Genomic DNA, 18,850 nt, shown 5'->3' on the forward strand with positions numbered 1-18,850 from the left:
ATTCAGTTTTCAAATTTATACTGACTTTTTGATCACCCGGTACTTCGCTAATGTCAACTCAATTATGATTTCAGACGAGCCGGATTACCTGTGACATACCGCGCGTGGAGGTCTACATCGAAATTTTTTTTCGTTCCGACGGCACTTCCGCCTTTGCTCTTCGACATTTCCGGTCGAAAAAATTGCAGTTTGTAGAGGAAATATCAATAGACATTTGACAAAATTTGACATTGATATCTTTAACACATCCCGAGAAAAAAAGAACATGCTTTTTTCGCGCCAATGATTGTAAACCTCTCCTTAAGGTATGCATTTTAGAAGCCGTTTTTACTGAGTATTGTTTTTCTTGTTTTGGTTTAAGAAACGTGTTCCCAATTTTTTTTAATGTCATTCTGAAACACGTTATGTGTAGTCTGATGGGGTGCCTCGATTGTGCTGGCATAAGCTGTCGGCAGTATACCGGTCGCCACTCGATCATGGGCGCCTATTACGAGAGAGGCCGGAGACAGACTCGCAAGCACCAAGATGCCAACACTCTCTCGACAGCAAGTATTTAGGCCACCGTCACTGACCAGAGCGGTTGGTCACTGACCCACTACCTCCCACTCCAGTTTGGCATCTGTCAGTACTACCAGTGCGGGCTCTGTCACTGGCTCACTCAAGCTTCGAGAGTGTACAGCGACCAGATCAAGACTAGCAGCGAGATTTAAGTTGGTAGCCTCAAGATTACTATTATCTGCAAGAAGACTATTATTACTGAGAGTGTACCACAACGAACGGACTCTATTCAACATAAGTAGCTTCCTGTTCTTGTAAATAAAGAACCGAGTTAATCAATGTGTGCATTAGTATTGTAGAAAGAGGATAGCGACCATCCATATCAACATCCTCTCCCTTGCTTCCCTATGGTACAAGACTCTACAGTGACGACAAGGACAATACATCAATCGTTCCGGAACAGGGCACACGCCACTATTCCTGTTATTGTTGCTGACCTCGGAACAATAAAAATTTATGGTTTCCAGTCTGTTCAGTATCTCGCATTTTCTTACAGACCATTCACCCAGCTCACGTCTTCCTGTAACAGATTTTTTTTTTTTGGTCATCAGTCTACTGACTGGTTTGATGCGGCCCGCCACGAATTACTTTCCTGTGCTAACCTCTTCATCTCAGAGTAGCACTTGCAACCTACGTCCTCAATTATTTGCTTGATGTATTCCAATCTCTGTCTTCCTCTACAGTTTTTGCCCTCTACAGCACCCTCTAGTACCATGGAAGTCATTCCCTCATGTCTTTGCAGATGTCCTATCATCCTGTCCCTTCTCCTTATCAGTGTTTTCCACATATTCCTTTCCTCTCCGATTCTTACCTTATAGTCCACCTAAGTTTCAACATTCGTCTATAGCACCACATCTCAAATGCTTCGATTCTCTTCTGTTCCGGTTTTCCCACAGTCCATGTGTCACCATACAATGCTGTACTCCAGACGTACATCCTCAGAAATTTCTTCCTCAAATTAAGGCCGGTATTTGATATTAGTAGACTTCTCTTGGACAGAAATGCCTTTTTTTCCATAGCGAGTCTGCTTTTGATGTCCTCCTTGCTCCGTCCGTCATTGGTTATTTTACTGCTTCGTGACCATCAATCCTGATGTTAAGTTCCTCGCTGTTCTCATTTCTACTACTCGTCACCTTCGTCTTTCTCCGATTTACTCTCAAACCATACTGTGTACTCATTAGACTGTTCATTCCGTTCAGCAGATCATTTAATTCTTCTTCACTTTCACTCAGGATAGTATCATTGATATCCTTTCACCTTGTATTTTAATTCCACTCCTGAACCTTTCTTTTATTTCCATCATTGCTTCCTCGATGTACAGATTGAAGAGTAGGGGCGAAAGGCTACAGCCTTGTCTTACACCCTTCTTAATACGAGCGCTTCGTTCTTGATCGTCCACTCTTATTATTCCCTCTTGGTTGTTGTACATATTGTATATAACCCGTCTCTCCCTATAGCTTACCCCTACTTTTTTCAGAATCTCGAACAGCTTGCACCATTTTATATTGTCGAACGCTTTTTCCAGGTCGACAAATCCTATGAAAGTGTCTTGATTTTTCTTTAGCCTTGCTTCCATTATTAGCCGTAACGTCAGATACAGTGTGCTTATTCGCTCACTGTGGAGTAGGTATCATCTAAAGGCTGGTGCACACCTATGCTTCCACCCAATGAGATAGCAGCCTGCCTGTTTCTCTTCTTGGTCCTTCCTCAGAGCAGATTCACTGCGAGAATCCTAATACCTTCGCCGCCTTCCTCTCTGAGACGTGAAGAACTCTGCCTACGCTATACCTGTCGACATTGCAGCGAACGTAGTTATCATTACGATGATCATCATCAGTCGGTTGATTAATTCTACTTTTCACTTCTATGGGCCTCTATCGGCCTTATTATTTCTTCTCGTGGACAGGTGAAAAAACAATAGGAACCGCGATTTCAACGCACCGGCTGTGGTTATTAGACCTGTATTCCACCCTGTTTCGCGCTGTGCGAGAACAACAAAATTTGTCTTCATTTTACGACACAACGCTGTATAATAGCGCACAATTTGTACAGGTATGGAAAGACAAAGCAACTAGCTGACTATCTGATAATGTTTTATTCTTCATCATAATCAGTTTTTCATATGTCAATTCAGCCAACATGCTAGTTGCAGTCCTCAAAATTTAATGCGCTTTTATGTAACTGTAGTTACTCTCTCCAGAATACGAACCTAGAGAACCTAATATCGGCCGGCCGGTGTGGCCGTGCGGTTAAAGGCGCTTCAGTCTAGAACCGCGTGACCGCTACGGTCGCAGGTTCGAGTCCTGCCTCGGGCATGGATGTGTGTCATGTCCTTAGGTTAGTTAGGTTTAATTAGTTCTAAGTTCTAGGCGACTGATGACCTCAGAAGTTGAGTCGCATAGTGCTCAGAGCCATTTTTGAACCTAATATCCTACACTGAACTACCTATGAATTCAAAATAAAGTATCCCAGGGATACATTTCCTTAGATGGAAACACGAGAGTGAATAATATCGGAAGATTTTAAGAGATAATTGACAATATAGTTTCGTCCACAGCTCAATGTTTAGTAATTCACTGCCGGCAAATTTACACACTTATCACGTGGTACTTAAATTGTACGAGAACTCTGAGCCACCGGTATGTGAAAGGCTAAAGTAAACATCAACTCGTAGGCAAGCACAGTACTATGTAAACGCACTAGAATGGCATCCACTCAGACTGTTGATGCCAAACGAAAAACTGCTTGAGAAAATAAGGTGACAAATCTACACGAAAGCTGCTGAACTTGCGTAGGAACTAAAGATTTGCTCCAACATAGAAATCATACCTCGTTAACGTCATCGCGCAAAATTTGCGTCGGGTCTTATTGGCCGAGAGAACCCATCTAGGATTTTCGGCCACCTCGTGTAAGTATTTTTATTTGATGCCCCTTCGGCTACTTGCCCATCGCTGATTCAGGAGCGGACGCTCTACCGATCCACGATCGGCCCTCTCAGCCTTTCCTGCCGTATCTCTACCCTTCTTTCCAAGTTTCACAGACATTTTGTAGAACACCTTGAGGAACTAGTACTCGTGGAAGAAAGAACACTGCGGAGAAATCACGGAACCACAGCCTAAGGGATTGTTTCGAGAAGGAATTTTTCACGCTGTAGCGGAGTGCGCACTGATTCGAAACTTCCAGGCAGATAAAAACTGGTTGCCTAAGCGGGAATCTAACCCGGGACTTCTGCATTTCATGGGTAAATGTGAGGCGGTGGAGTACTAGGTTTGAAGCGGTAAGATATTGGTACCAAAATAAACTCATTCTATGGCTAACAATAAGTTTATTAACAATCTCAGAAAAAAAAGAAACTCTTTTCAGAGGAACACAAATTTCAGCTTACAAATTTTTACCGTTTAAAAAAACGAGAGGCAAAATAAATTTAAGTTTAACTATACTGTGCGCTATACTTCACCAAAATTTTTAGTAAGTTGTTTGAAATGGAGCCACACTACAGTAATTAACAACTGTCCAAAATTAGACACAATGATCAAATAACACAACCAGAACAACTATACTTACTGTAGGAAGTGCGATAAAAAATAACAACCACTTTGTTCGTCTCAAGAGAGGCTAACACCAGTCAGAAATATTTCTAATCTGAAACTCAAAGCAACAAGTCTCAGTATAACCAACACACACTACAATAACAATTATGTCAGGTTGCTCACAGATAAATACTAATTAGTAAGATTAAATTACAACTTCATATATTTGACGCTGGCGCCAGAGTGTGTAACAATAATTGCAGTGAGACAACGTTTAATTATTGGCTCAGCTCAAGCCTCGAGCTAACAAAATTCATGGTAGAGTTTTATTCACGAAGGTGTTTATACAAAGCTGCTCTTGATTACACATGTAAGGCGTCTTTCGAAGGGCCACACGAGCCCGGAATTCAGAAACAACAAAATGCTCAAAGAATTTACATAGGCGCAGGGCTAATAGCTAGCAGTAAGATGGCACATGAAACAACAACGTTAAGAACGTAAACCAAGGGCTATACATCAATGCACATACACAGAATACGTCAAGGTACGCTAACAGCAATCTAACAAGAACTCTACCATGCTGCAAAACAAGGACAAACAAGCGTCCACCCTCTTAACCTGGCGTCGTTGAAGCAGTGTAAAATAAGTACTAGTTTAGTATAAACACTGCACCGGCAAACCAAGATCTATTCAGAGCGACATACTAATCTGTATTCAGCAAACTATCTTCTGAAACAGAGTAATCCCAAGAGTAACATAAAGTTAACTTACTCTCAAACTGGAACACAAAACAAAATATACCTTGTTTTGCAACGGGCGTGTTCTTCCTGGTGTTATTCAGCGCCAATTGCTTCACTTTTTTCGTTAACAAGCTTTAAAACCACAACGAGACTCCAACCTTAGTCACATCATTACACATACAACTGAAGAAAGTGAAACATAAACAAAATCAAGGTACGGTAAATCATCTCCTCCAACATAAATTTGCCGAAACAAATGCTAAGTAGAAAAACCGCACGGTCAGCTAATAGGATCAGCGATATAATTTCGAACAGAAAATACTGTAATCTCCCCCCTCATTCCTAATTCCAGTTATTATCCACAATAAGCAAAGTCTTTTTTGAGAAATTTGAGAGGAACGAAGATTATAATAAACTTTCTAGTTTACTTAGCTTTTAGTGTAGTGTTGGCTCCAGTTGTTCTTGTGTAGGGGTCTGCCGGCCGCGGTGGTCTAGCGGTTCTAGGCGCTCAGTCCGGAACTGCGCGACTGCTACGGTCGCAGGTTCGAATCCTGCCTCGGGCATGGATGTGTGTGATGTCCTTAGGTTAGTTCTAGGGGACTGATGACCAAAGCTGTGCTCAGAGCCATTTGAACCATTTTTGTGTAGGGGTCTGATTCTTGAAGCTAGAATCCTCACATTTAAGGTCCTCATGGTTAAAGTGATCTAAATAAGTTTGAAAATTGTTGTTTGCAGAATTTTTGTTGTTGCGTTAATATATTTTGTTACGTTTTAATATACCTTCTGAATTTTCACGTTAACAAAGCCGAAATTACATTGTTCGCCCAAAATACAAAAATATGTCCGACCATATCAGAGGCATGTTTACTACCACCTAATTCACTCAGCCCAAGTAACAATATTCCAAAGGGTTTACAATTTTTCTGGACATGTGAATTTCTGTTAATATCTATTGTTATTTCATAAAAGAATCCAGAAATAAACATAATAAACAGTACTATATTGTGTAATTAATAATAGAAGGCCGCGCGGGATTAGCCGTGCGGTCTAGGGCGCTGCAGTCATAGACAGTGAGGCTGGTCCCGGCGAAGGTTCCAGTCCTCCCTCGGGCATGGGTGTGTGTGTTTGTCCCTAGGATAATTTAGGTTAAGTAGTGTGTAAGCTTAGGGACTGATGACCTTAGCAGTTAAGTCCCATAAGATTTCACACACATTTGAACATTTTGAATAACAGAAATGTAAGTGGGCCAAATAATTCGTAATTTCAAATGATTAAAAAGAAATGATTTTAACTGTACATTCAGAGCTAGTACTTATCGATTGTAACATAGAAAATAATATATTCCTTTTCATAAATTATAGCTTGAAATATAACATATTGTATATAGTATTATATGAAAGTTTTCAGAAAAGCAGCTGAGATAATATTGACCTGTCCAAAATTCGAAAAACAATACTGGCATCGACAATTACTGTCGAGGAAAAGTAATGCTAGAAGAGGATGTCCCGCCTCAATACTAGTACACTGTGGCTGCCCTTATTCAATACAGTTGCTAAAAATTCTATAGCCAGTAACATGCTCCAGACTCGTCATTTGAACAGAAGACACCAATCTCACACATATATGAGCTTTCTGCTGACCATACAGTAAAACAACTGCTACACATACACATAAAGACAGTTTATAAACAAGAAAAACAGGAATACAGAGACTGGCTGCTCAACTCCGAACACTCAGCAGAAAATTGATCTGATAGAATTAAATTTTCCTTGAGACATATGGGTGTCAACTTTATCTCTGACAATGATATAATGTTAAGAAATGAATTAAAATTTGTGCTATGGTTTAAGGCGTGAATTGAAGTTTGTGTTAGGGAGGGCACTGGGATAGGGTAGCGCATGCGCGTGTATTGGCTAGCTTAGTAAGCAGGAGATCCAAGTTCAAGTTCCAGCTATGGTACAAATTTTAATTAACTTTTTCAGCTTCTCTCATTACAACTGCCGCATAATTTGCCAAACAATTTACTCAACACATGCGACCGCAAACGACTTTAAATAAGATACTGACGCAAGACGGTATAGAACTACTTGCAAAACCAGCAAAGTACCCGAGAACAAGTACGCAGTCACTCGCTGTTTACCTCTAAACCAGGGCCGGCCAAACGCTGGACAGTGTGCAGACGTGCGGAAGTGCTGCACATGTGCGCACGTGTGTGACAGCGAGCGACAACGACATCTGTTATTAGACATGTGTCCTAAATGAACGGCGGCGGCTCCACTTCCCTGTTTATGTGGTACAAGCAAGAGCGGAACATACCCAGTCTCGTTCACCCCTGGTGACCGTAACCTTAACAGAGAAGTACTGAGAAACGTCAGGCACTGTGAAACAGCAAAGGACGGGAGATCTATGTTCTCAGTCGTTTAAAAATGACTGAGAACTGCAATTTTTTTTGTAGCCGTTGAAAACTCACAGTGTTTGCTGTGCCGCCGAATAATAGGCGGCCAGCGGAAGTTTTCAATTGAAAGACACTACAATACATATCACAAAGACCAATGTAGTGTACTCAACAGTGAAGAACGGCAAGCAAAATTAAATGTCCTTAAGAAAATGGATGAGACACATCAACTCGATTTTAAGGTACGTCAAAGTAACTGATACTTCTTGAACTCTTAGTTTCTCCTGTTACTTTTGTGTCTATTTTACTGTATGGTGTACAATGTACTGTTTTCAATTTTCCAGAATGACAACCACACTAAATCTTTACTGCGAGCGAGTTTTAAAATCGCATTAAGAACTGCACAATCTGGAAAACCCTTTCCCGAAGGGGAGTTTGATGCTGCAGAACTTGTGTGTCCCACGAACGTTAGCAGGTTTCAAGAAATCAATCTATCCAAACAAACAGTGACAAGACGTATCAGTGCTATGGCCGGCGATGTGCTCAGGCAGCTAATAAATAAGGCTAAAGACTTTGTTGCTTTCTCTGTTGCGCTCGATGAAGCAACAGATCTTACAAATACAGCCCAGGTTGTGATACACATACGAGTTGTCGATAACGAACTTTGTGTAACAGAGGACGTTTTGGACTTAGTACCTTTGAAAGGGACTACTACAGGTACGGACTTACACCAAGCTGTCGAGCAAGCGATTGATGGTATCGGTATGGACTGGAATCGGTTAGTCTGTGACCACAGGTGGAGCACCATCAATGCAAGGCCATCAGATTGGAGTCATAGCACGGATGCGCAAAAAGCTAGGGCGCACAGACAAAACGTTGTATGGAATTCACTGCATTCTGTATCGAGAGACCCTTTGTGCAAAATCAGTAACGTTAGCAAACGTCATTGAAATTGTTGTGCGTACTGTAAACTATCTGAAGACACATGGGCTTACGCATCGCCAGTTTCGGCGGTTCTTGGAGGAATTAGGAGCGGAGTACGCTGGCTCAGTCGAGGTAAAATGCTGAAAATATTTTTTGATTGACGTTTGGTTATTGTAATATTCTTACATGAGAAGGGAAAAAGCGAACTTATGTTGGAAGACCCTTGTTGGATATAAGATCTTGCATTTCCCGTGGACATTACGTCTCACATGAACAGCCTGAACGTCAGTTTGCAAGGTGAAAGTATCCAGAATGAGATTTTCACTCTGCAGCGGAGTGTGCGCTGATATGAAACTTCCTGGCAGATTAAAACTGTGTGCCCGACCGAGACTCGAACTCGGGACCTTTGCCTTTCGCGGGCAAGTGCTCTACCAACTGAGCTACCGAAGCACGACTCACGCCCGGTACTCACAGCCTTACTTCTGCCAGTACCTCGTCTCCTAAGTTCCAAACTTTACAGAAGCTCTCCTGCGAACCTTGCAGAACTAGCACTCCTGAAAGAAAGGATATTGCGGAGACATGGCTTAGCCACAGCCTGGGGGATGTTTCCAGAATGAGAATGAGAATAGAGCACTTGCCCGCGAAAGGCAAAGATCCCGAGTTCGAGTCTCGGTCGGGCACACAGTTTTAATCTGCCAGGAAGTTTCAAGGTGAAAGTAATTTAATTTCTGACATGTTGGAAAAAGTAAATGCCTTGGAAAGGGAGCTTGCGCTTTTGGAGAGCCAGCTATTGACAGAAAACACTGCACATTTCCCGACTCTTGGACTGGTCCATAAATGTGCTAGAGTTCAAGAATACGTGTCAATAATTGTAAAAATTAAGGAACAATTCCAAGCACGATTTGCAGATGTTACGAGTTTGTCTCCTGTCATTCGCCTCTTTGCTCTTCCGTTCTCGTCGTCAGTTGAAGATGCTCCGAATGATCTACAGATGGAACTGATCGACCTACAGTGCAATACAAGACTGAAGGACAAGTTCTTTGCAGTGCCAAGTACAAAAGAATTCTACGAAAATTTTTTACAACAAGAATTTCCACGTCTGCACGGAGAAGCCACGAGAGTTATGTCCATGTTCGGGTCGACATATGTTTGTGAAAGATTTTTCTCGGTGATGAAAATGAATAAATCAAGGTTTCGATCAAGCATAAGTGATGAAGATCTTCGCAACTGCTTGCGTTTGTCAGTGAGCCGTGCTTTTGTGCCCGATATCATTACCATGACCAGTGATAAACGTGTTTGGATTTATTCCTTTCATAATTAAAAATTATTGTTTACTAACTGGGCATTATTGCTTCATTCTGCTCCATTTTACATTATTATCAGGAAAATTGGTCATTAAACCGATTGTTCCAACGTATACTTACAGTTTAGGTTTTTTTTTTTTTTTTTTTTTTTTTTTTTTTTTTTTTTTTTTTTTTTAAATGTGTGAAGGGTTACGCTCAGCTGAAGTCGATAAAACATAACATTCATCTAATTGTCGGTTACTATGCAGATTTCAGACGGAACTGATGAAAGATATAGCAATAATGGTAATGAAAGAACAGGTGATCATCGAGAGGTCTGCGGTTATCGTTCTGTTCAGAGGTCAGTGAAACAGAAATTATGTGGGTGTAACTCAGGGCACCGAGAATTAGTTTTAGGAAACCTGGTATTAGTTTAATGTTATTTGAAATCATGAATAAGGGTCGTTGGAAGTCGCTAAGTGCTCTCTTTCTTAAATACTACACCAAAAACATTATAATTGGCCGGAGTGACCGAGCGGTTCCAGGCGCTACAGTCTGGAACCGCGCGACCGCTACGGTCGCACGTTCGAATCCTGCATCAGGCATGGATGTGTGTGATGTCCTTAGGTTAGTTAGGTTTAAGTAGTTCTAAGTTCTAGGGGACTGATGTCCTCAGATGCTAAGTCCCATAGTGCTCAGAGCCATCAAAAACATTACGCGTATTTACGTGTCGTCAGTCAAGCTGCCTTAATAAAAACCCACGGTTGTTTAGTGTATTACTTGCTTACTGGGTGAAACTGTTAACATAAGAGTAGACGTCTCAATGAGTAGACTGTGACAGGATTTTAAATGTTTAATACGCGGAATACCTTCCCATGGTTGGCTTGCAAGCTGTGGAAAGAGCACTGGAATGCGCCGGTACAGAGTATCCCAGCAAGTGGATAAAGCGACATCTGTGCGTAGAAACATGCACTACATGAACACTGACGGCTGCGGCGTGCACGCTGTGACCCGGAAGTTGCACATGTGCAGGAGCACCGCACTCGTGCAGAGTTTCTGGCCGGCCCTGCTCTAAACACACAGAGCTACAAAGGAGGTACCCAAAATGGCCATATGACCTGCCGCACAGTTTACCCAAGACACATGACCTTGAATGAATATTAATAAGGTGCAGCAGAGTAACCAATTAAACAAAAATATGGCGCTGACAAGCTTGTGCAAAAACTTCGTTCAGGCCGTACAGCAGTCCGTCTTCAGGCCACGAGTGGCCTACCGGGACCATCCGACCGCCGTGTCATCCTCAGGGAAGGATGCGGTTAGGAGGGGCGTGGGGTCAGCACACCGCTCTCCCGGTCGTTATGATGGTATTCTTGACCGAAGCCGCTACTATTCGGTCGAGTAGCTCCTCAGTTGGCATCACGAGGCTGAGTGCACCCCGAAAAATGGCAACAGCGCATGATGGCCGGATGGTCACCCATCCAAGTGCCGGCCACGCCCAACAGCGTTTAACTTCGGTGATCTCACGGGAACCGGTGTAGCCACTGCGGCAATGCCGTTGCGAATTCATACAGTGACAGCACAAATTCAAGAATTGACCAAGATTTGACACTTTCTAACCATAGGCTATAAAAGAGAAGTCCTCGTCGAGAATAAAGTGGCTGGTCCGCTAGCAAAATAATGAATCAAACTGCTGGAAACTCTGGTAAAGGTGGCCACGCGGCATAACTGCTTCGGAGACCAACAGCACTTGCTTCCAACATTTGTCGGCAATGACAATATTCAACCTTCTGCAGCAGAGCGACATCTTTCCCACCGATACAAGGCGCATACAGGCGTCCTCGTGACGTTAACACTTCTCTCACTTGGGAACAACAGCTTCTCTAACCAAGCGCATTCAAGTCTTAAATACACTTTCCCAACGGCTTTGCTGCCGCCAGCAGGTGCCGCGGCTCTGCCAAAATAAAGCTGACGGCAAAGCGGAGTCAGTAACATGCCGCCCGTCAGTTGCACTGGTGTGCGAGACACAAAATGCTCTACCGACATTTTTTTTAGTTTTTTGCTGTATATCTCTTTCAACTCTAGTTTTTGTGTCTGCTATCTTTCCTTTTAACCCATAGATTCGCTCTCCTCATTTACCTTCTGTGGCTAGCTTCATTGCTTTATTGTTTCGTTGCCTGTATAACGTAAATCACGAGAATAAATGCCTTCTTCTGTCGAACTAGAAGTTCTTCCTTTCTTAAAACAAATATATAATTTCTACTCACTGAAGTGGCTGTTCTTGGCCCCACGTTGGGTGCCATATGAAGTGGCGGTTCTTCGAGAGGGGAGTATATTTATTTATTCAGTGTCTGTAAAATCACGCGTAAATGTAATTGTGTGGTCCAATACGCAAAAAAATTGTTAACTGGTTTTTACTTCCAAGACTATTACGTGAGAATGAAGATATAACAGTATGATAATTAGCCTCGGCGTATTCGTAATTTAAAGAGCATGGACCCAAATATTGAAGTTATCGTGGACCCACACAATGCTCGAAGAATACTCCTCTTACCATCATATTCGGGCTGTGGTAGTCGAATCGCGGCTCTTGGCGTAAGCTGAAAAGTAAAATCTGAAAACTAATGGTGCTCTGCGCTGCTGCTGTTAAAGCGGGCGGTCTCTGAGGTTCCGCAATGCTTTCACTGTATAGGTCAACGCGTAATGGCGTCCGCCGAATCAGCGACCGCTAAAATTGTGGAGCTGTAAACGTCTTAAGAAAAATTAAATCAATGCAAAGAGACATGACAGAGGGCTCACTGTACATCGAAATATCTCACATATAAACAAGGTTAACGGTATAAAAGCTTACATTACTTACATTACTTTCGTGCTACAAGATGTCTCCTTAACACCAGAAACAAGCGAAGAAAGAATAAGAGAAGAACAATCTAGGAGCGTTCTTCTCTGTTATTAACACCATAACATAAGTACACTACTGGCCATTAAAACTGCTACACCACGAAGATGACGTGCTACAGACGCGAAATTTAACCGACAGGAAGAAGATGCTGTGATATGCAAATGATTAACTTTTCAGAGCATTCACATGAAGTTGGCGCCGGTGGCGACACCTACAACATGCTGACATGAGGAAAGTTTCCAACCGATTTCTCATACACAAACAGCAGTTGACCGGCGCCGGCGTTGCGTGGTGAATCGTTGTTGTCATGCCATGTGTAAGGAGGAGAAATACGTACTATCACGCTTCCGTCTTTGATAAAGGTCAGATTGTAGCCTATCGCGATTGCGGTTTATCGTATCGCGACATTGCTGCTCGCGTTGGTCGAGATCCAATGACTGTTAGCAGAATATGGAACCGGTGGGTTCAGGGGGGTAATACGGAACGCCGTGCTGGATCCCAACGGCCTCGTATCACTAGCAGTCGAGATGACAGGCATCTTATCCGCATGGCTGTAACGGATCGTGCACCCACGTCTCGATCCCTGAGTCAGCAGATGCGGACGTTTGCAAGACAACAAGCATCTGCACGAACAGTTGGACGACGATTGCAGCAGCATGGACTATCAGCTGCGGTTACCCTTGACGCTGCATCACAGACAGGAGCGCCTGCGATGGTGTACGTAACGACGAACCTGGGTGCACGAATGGCAAAACGTCATTTTTTCGGATGAATCCAGGTTCTGTTTACAGCATCATGATGGTCGCATCCGTGTTTGGCGACATCGCGGTGAACGCACATGGAATCCTACATTTCAGCAGGATAATGCACGACCGCATGTTGCAGGTTCTATACGGGCCTTTCTGGATACAGAAAATGTTCGACTGCTGCCCTGGTGCGGTGGTCTAGCGGTTCTAGGCGCTCAGTCCGGAACCGCGCGACTGCTACGGTCGCAGGTTCGAATCCTGCCTCGGGCATGGATGTGTGTGATGTCCTTAGGTTAGTTAGGTTTAAGTAGTTCTAAGTTCTAGGGGACTGATGACCTCAGATGTTAGGTCCCATAGTGCTCAGAGCCATTTGAGCCATTTTTTGCTGCCCTGGTCAGCACATTCTCCAGATCTCTCACCAATTGAAAACGTCTGGTCAATGGTGGTGAAGCAACTGGCTCGTCACAATACGCCAGTCACTACTCCTGATGAACTGTGGTATCGTGCTGAAGCTGCATGGACAGCTGTATCTGTACGCGCCATCCAAGCTCATCTTGACTGAATGCACAGGCGTACCAAGGCTTTTATTACGGCCAGAAGTGGTTGATCTGGGTGCTTTCTCAAATTGCGTGAAAATGTAAACACATGTCAGTTCCAGTATAATATATTCGTCCAATGAACTCCCGTTTATCAACCGCATTTCTTCTTGGTGTAGCAGTTTTAATGGCCAGTAGTGTAGTTTAATCCTTGATACGAAGATTAAAATCTACTATTTACTATAAAACATGAATATTTTACACCACGTATGCCGTCGATGAAGCACATAAGGTTCGTGTACATTTGTTCTGTCGTGAGATACACTTCTGTAATCCGTTCATCATAAGAATAAACCTGATGTAAACATTGTACTATGTACTCTTCCGCGTTTGCTGGAACCTCATTGGATATCCGTTTCACGTGCGACTGCAGCCAAGCTATCTCGAGTACTGTCAAGTACGATAATACGGGTACGTTTTGTGCTGTGCGTTACCCGCGCATCGATTTAGTGATAATACGGGACAACAGCTTTACCGGCTCATTTAACTTGGACAGCACTGGCCGGTCATCTGGTACAGCTAACCTGCAGTGACGTGGCCAGCTACAGTTCACACGTAAAAAGAGACGAGCAGAGGAGCAACACAGATTCGAATATCATTTAATTTTTAAGCAGAATGAAATAATACGCTGCAAATCTCGCACAATACGCTCCTTAGGCGACAAGGCGAAAAGCGCAACACGTTATCGTTTTTAGCTAACGTACTATTGTAACTAAAATGAAGAATAATGAAAGTTTCTGTCTTAACTATCGGGTAATTTTTCTGCATATCCTGCATGTAACGCAAGAGAGGATGGAAGGATTTCGCCGTATAGTTAAATACTGGAGCCACTGAAGGTATTACTTACAGTCTATCGTCTGGTAATCTCTTAGCGCCTTCCTTATCCGAATCCGTGAAATAGATTTCAGTTCTGTAAGTGCCACCTACTACGTTGACAATGAGTCTATCAACAACAGAATCCATTAAGCCAACCAGGCGCATCATTTTCTCTTCTTCTTTTATGACAAGCCGTTCTATATCCCGCCGGCGTCCGGCAGTGACGTGTGAGAAAGCTGCGTGCGTTAATTCCAGTACGTCTGGCAGCTTAACAGTCTTGTTACTTCTCGGGCCAAATCCCGCAGCTTGGCTCCAGATCAGTTGCATTGGACTCGTATTGTAATGTTACAGCAGCAAATGTAAAAATGCAACATTTGTATGATGTGCTCTATGTGTAAAAATGCAGCATTTGTATGATGTGCTCTGTGCTGTGAAAGTGATTGTTTTTCATGTTTCTACGATGCTTATCTACCTCCGTGGTATGAAACGATGGACATAGTCCAAATAAAGAGGATCTGGTTTTTCATTTTTGCCTTAAAAATTAAGTAATGTTTTCTTAATTTGTTATGTTTTCTTAAATTGCGTTTTCTTAATTTAAACTACTTTTATGAACAGTCTTTCATAAAACATCGACAATTAAGGATTCGTATTTGAAATGGAATCTGGAATTTAGCGTCCAATATATAACTAGAAATAAGAAGATGTGCTTTATTGATAAAATATGATGATGAGTTTTATAATTACGGGATGTAGGTCTTTCAAATTGAAAGAGGAAAAAAAAAAACGATGTTGGTAGATTTGAACCAACGCATGAATAACCACATGTCGTGTACGGTCCATTATGCTACCAACTGCGCTATATATTAAATGTAGGTTTAGGCACCAGTTGCATTATATACAGCGGTGGGAAAACTTCAAAGTCGATTATCTCCGTAAATTTATGAAAAATATTAAGAACAGCCTATTTCTGACACTTTTTAAGCGTATTCCACGTGCATGTTTGACTACGGAACAGAAAGCAGCCTCAGCCATTTTCATATTGCGCATTAGCAGCGCTTCAATCAAAAAACAACGCTGCAGAGGCTGTGATTGCACATGAATTTTGAAATAAAAAACTACGTAGCTAAAGCGTGATTAAGGAAAACGTTGACGGCTGGTAATAGATTTGAAAATCTTAAAGTATCATTTAACGTAACTTACTAATCAGATATCTAATACATAAGTAGGACCTACTTCCTAGAGCGTAACAACACCAGTGTACGTGGGCTACGACTTCTGACCAATCTTCGCGTTTGTGTTTATTTATATCAGGTTTATTCTTATATTTACGGATTATAGTTCCAAATTTTTGTCTTAAATGTCTTTATGGTATAGATGTCACTTGGTCGGCACATCTCCAAAAGTCTATTCTCCTTGAACAAAAATTGGTTTAGTTTGAGCAAAAAAAGGCCATGCTTCTCTGCCGTTGTGAATGTTCTGTACAGCAAGGGAAACACAGAGGGAAATGATTCTTTCTAGAGTATAACAAAGGCTTATAAAATATTCTTTCTAAAATTGGAGATTTTTTGGTCCGTATGATGGAATATGGTACTGGAAAATCAAATAGCTTTTTTGAAAACGCTGCTGGAGAAAAGTTAAAGTTGTGTTCACTATTTTTTTACTAAAACCTCTGTTCAATTAAAGGGTCAGTATGGTAGTACAACAATCAAAAATCGGACATAGGTATCCTTGTATTTCGTCCATGATATGTTTGTTGTGCTCCATTGTCACGTAATACCTGCAATCTTCGAGACTGATTTCGGTTTTCTTGCTAATTGAGTGTCAGATATAACTGGCTAGAGGTAAGAGAGACGCATTGTTTCCCATTATTGGATTAAAGGACTTGCTGAGGAACACAATGGTTTCTGGACCGTACCTGGATGGCGAAGTACGAGTTACGCTTGCCAAATTTTGGCTCGTCGCCGATTTAGCTGTTCGACCGCAACTCAACTGTGAGGGTTTGTCGTGAGTCGTACATATATAGTTCGGTCTCAAAATCACTTGTTCGCGAAAGGTAAAGGTTCAAGTAAGAATCACGGCCTCGCACACAGATTCAAATCACTGCACACTCCGCTGCAACGTGAAAATTCATTCTGAAGTATGATAGTTTTTCCTCAAATTACTAAATATTACTTCATAGACATCACTGCAAGCAACTGCAAAATATGTTAACCGAAAAGTATAACATTTATATTAATGGTCCTGTCACACTGCCTTGGGGCACAACCGAAATTACTGTTGCATTTGTGGGCCTCTCAACTCCTCGAGAGTTGCAAATGGTTCAAATGGCTCTGAGCACTATGAGACTTAACTTCTGAGGTCATCAGTCGCCTAGAACTTAGAACTACGAGGGCTATCCGCAAAGTACATTACGTTTTCGTTTGTGTCCGTTAGGGGCGGGGTTAGCGCGGCCATCTTGGTGTCATGGCATTCCGCCGCTCAGTCGGCGTCTGCCGTGCTAGTGAGAGGTTCGTGCTGTACTCCGTTGAGTTACTGTGACGGTTTGAAATGTCAGCGTTAATTTAAAATGCCGCGAAGTGTGAAGTGCATGCTGTAATAAGGTTTCTGACTGCAAAACACTGTACACCGATAGAAATCTATCGGCAGCTTTGTGAAGTGTATGGGGACAACATAATCACTGAAGGTGGAGTGCGTCAATGGGTCATAAAATTTAAAAATACCCGAACTAACGTTCACGACGAAGAGCGAAGTGGAAGACCCAGCATAGTGACTGCCGAACTTGTCGAAAAAGTCGATGCCGCGGTCCGTGAAAACCGCAGTTTCACAATAACGGAACTCTCCATGAGTTTTCCACAAATTTCACGAAGTTTGTTGCACGAAATCATTACCGGAAAGCTTGGTTGCCACAAGTTTTGTGCAAGATGGATACCAAAAATCGTGACAGAGATTCACAAAAATCAGCGAATGGCTGCAGCGTTAACGTTTTTGGACGCTTACGAGAAAGATGGCGACTCATTACTCCATCGCATCGTTACTGATGACGAAACATGGGTTAAGCATGTGAACTGCGAGACAAAAGTGCAGTCAGTGCAGTGGGGGCACACAAATTCCCCCCAAAAACCCAAGAAATGCATGCAGACAGTGTCGGCAAGGAAGGTGTTGGCGACTGTCTTTTGGGACAGAAAAGGTGTGATTTTTGTGGATTTCCTGGAAAGAGGCACTACAACAAACTCTCAAAGGTATTGCCAAACTCTGCACAATCTCAGAAGAGCAATACAAAACAAGCGCAGGGGAAAGTCGGGCTCAAAGATCTTTCTGATTCACGACAACGCCCGGGCCCACACGGCAAATGCCACTCGTGAAGTTCTCGAATCTTTTAAGTGGGAGCTGTTTCCTCATCCGCCGTACAATCCCGACCTGGCACCGAGCGACTTTCGCTTATTCCAAGCAATGAAGAAGTGGTTGGGTATGCAGCGCTTTGATGACGACGCACAGCTTCAAGAAGAGGTAACCACGCGGTTGAAGGCGCAGGCGGCCGAATTTTACGACGAAGGAATTTCCAAGCTCGTCCATCGCTACGATAAGTGCCTTAATTTAAATGGCAACTATGTAGAAAAGTAGTATTTAAGTGTGGCTTTCATCTGTATATATATAAAAAAAATTCCAATACTTTATTTTTAGTTCCAAAACGTAATGTACTTTGTGGATAGCCCTCGTAATTAAACCTACCTAGCCTAAGGACATCACACACATCCACGCCCGAGGCAGGATTCTAACCTGAGACCGTAGCGGTCCAGACTGTACCACCTAGAACCGCTCGGCCACTCCGGCCGGCTCGAGAGTTATAAACATAGTTAAATATTCCGTACGAATATACTTTCCGTAGCATACGTCGTTGTGGTAATAGACAAATCAGATGACGAATACAGTACTGATTACAATATGCTGGGCATTACACAGGAGTATTGGCTAAATATATTGTCACTAAAGAACTGTGAAAGCAACTGACCTAGAAATTGTTATCTCGCCTCTATCAGTCAGTCTCTGGAATTCGATTAGTGCGCGTCATCCAGCTAATGCTTGTGTTTCGGTTGACGGATGGTAATACATCATCAGGCAGCTATGTTGTGCCCGGGAGCTGCAGTGTGGCAGCTAATTTGCTAGCGGGCAGGGTCCCACTGTCCGCATTCACAGGATTTTTTTGTCCTTTTTGTTTTACCGGAGTCTCACACAGCCTCGGAATGTCTGTTACTACGGCTGGCCGAGTCATGATTAAAAATACGATGAAAAACAATTTCGCGCCCTGGCACCATTCCGAGGACAGATAAAGCATAAAAGTGTCCACGACGGAATGAAATACGAC

Source organism: Schistocerca americana, chromosome 7 (genome assembly GCF_021461395.2).
Source record: "Schistocerca americana isolate TAMUIC-IGC-003095 chromosome 7, iqSchAmer2.1, whole genome shotgun sequence".
NCBI lineage: Eukaryota > Metazoa > Arthropoda > Insecta > Orthoptera > Acrididae > Schistocerca > Schistocerca americana.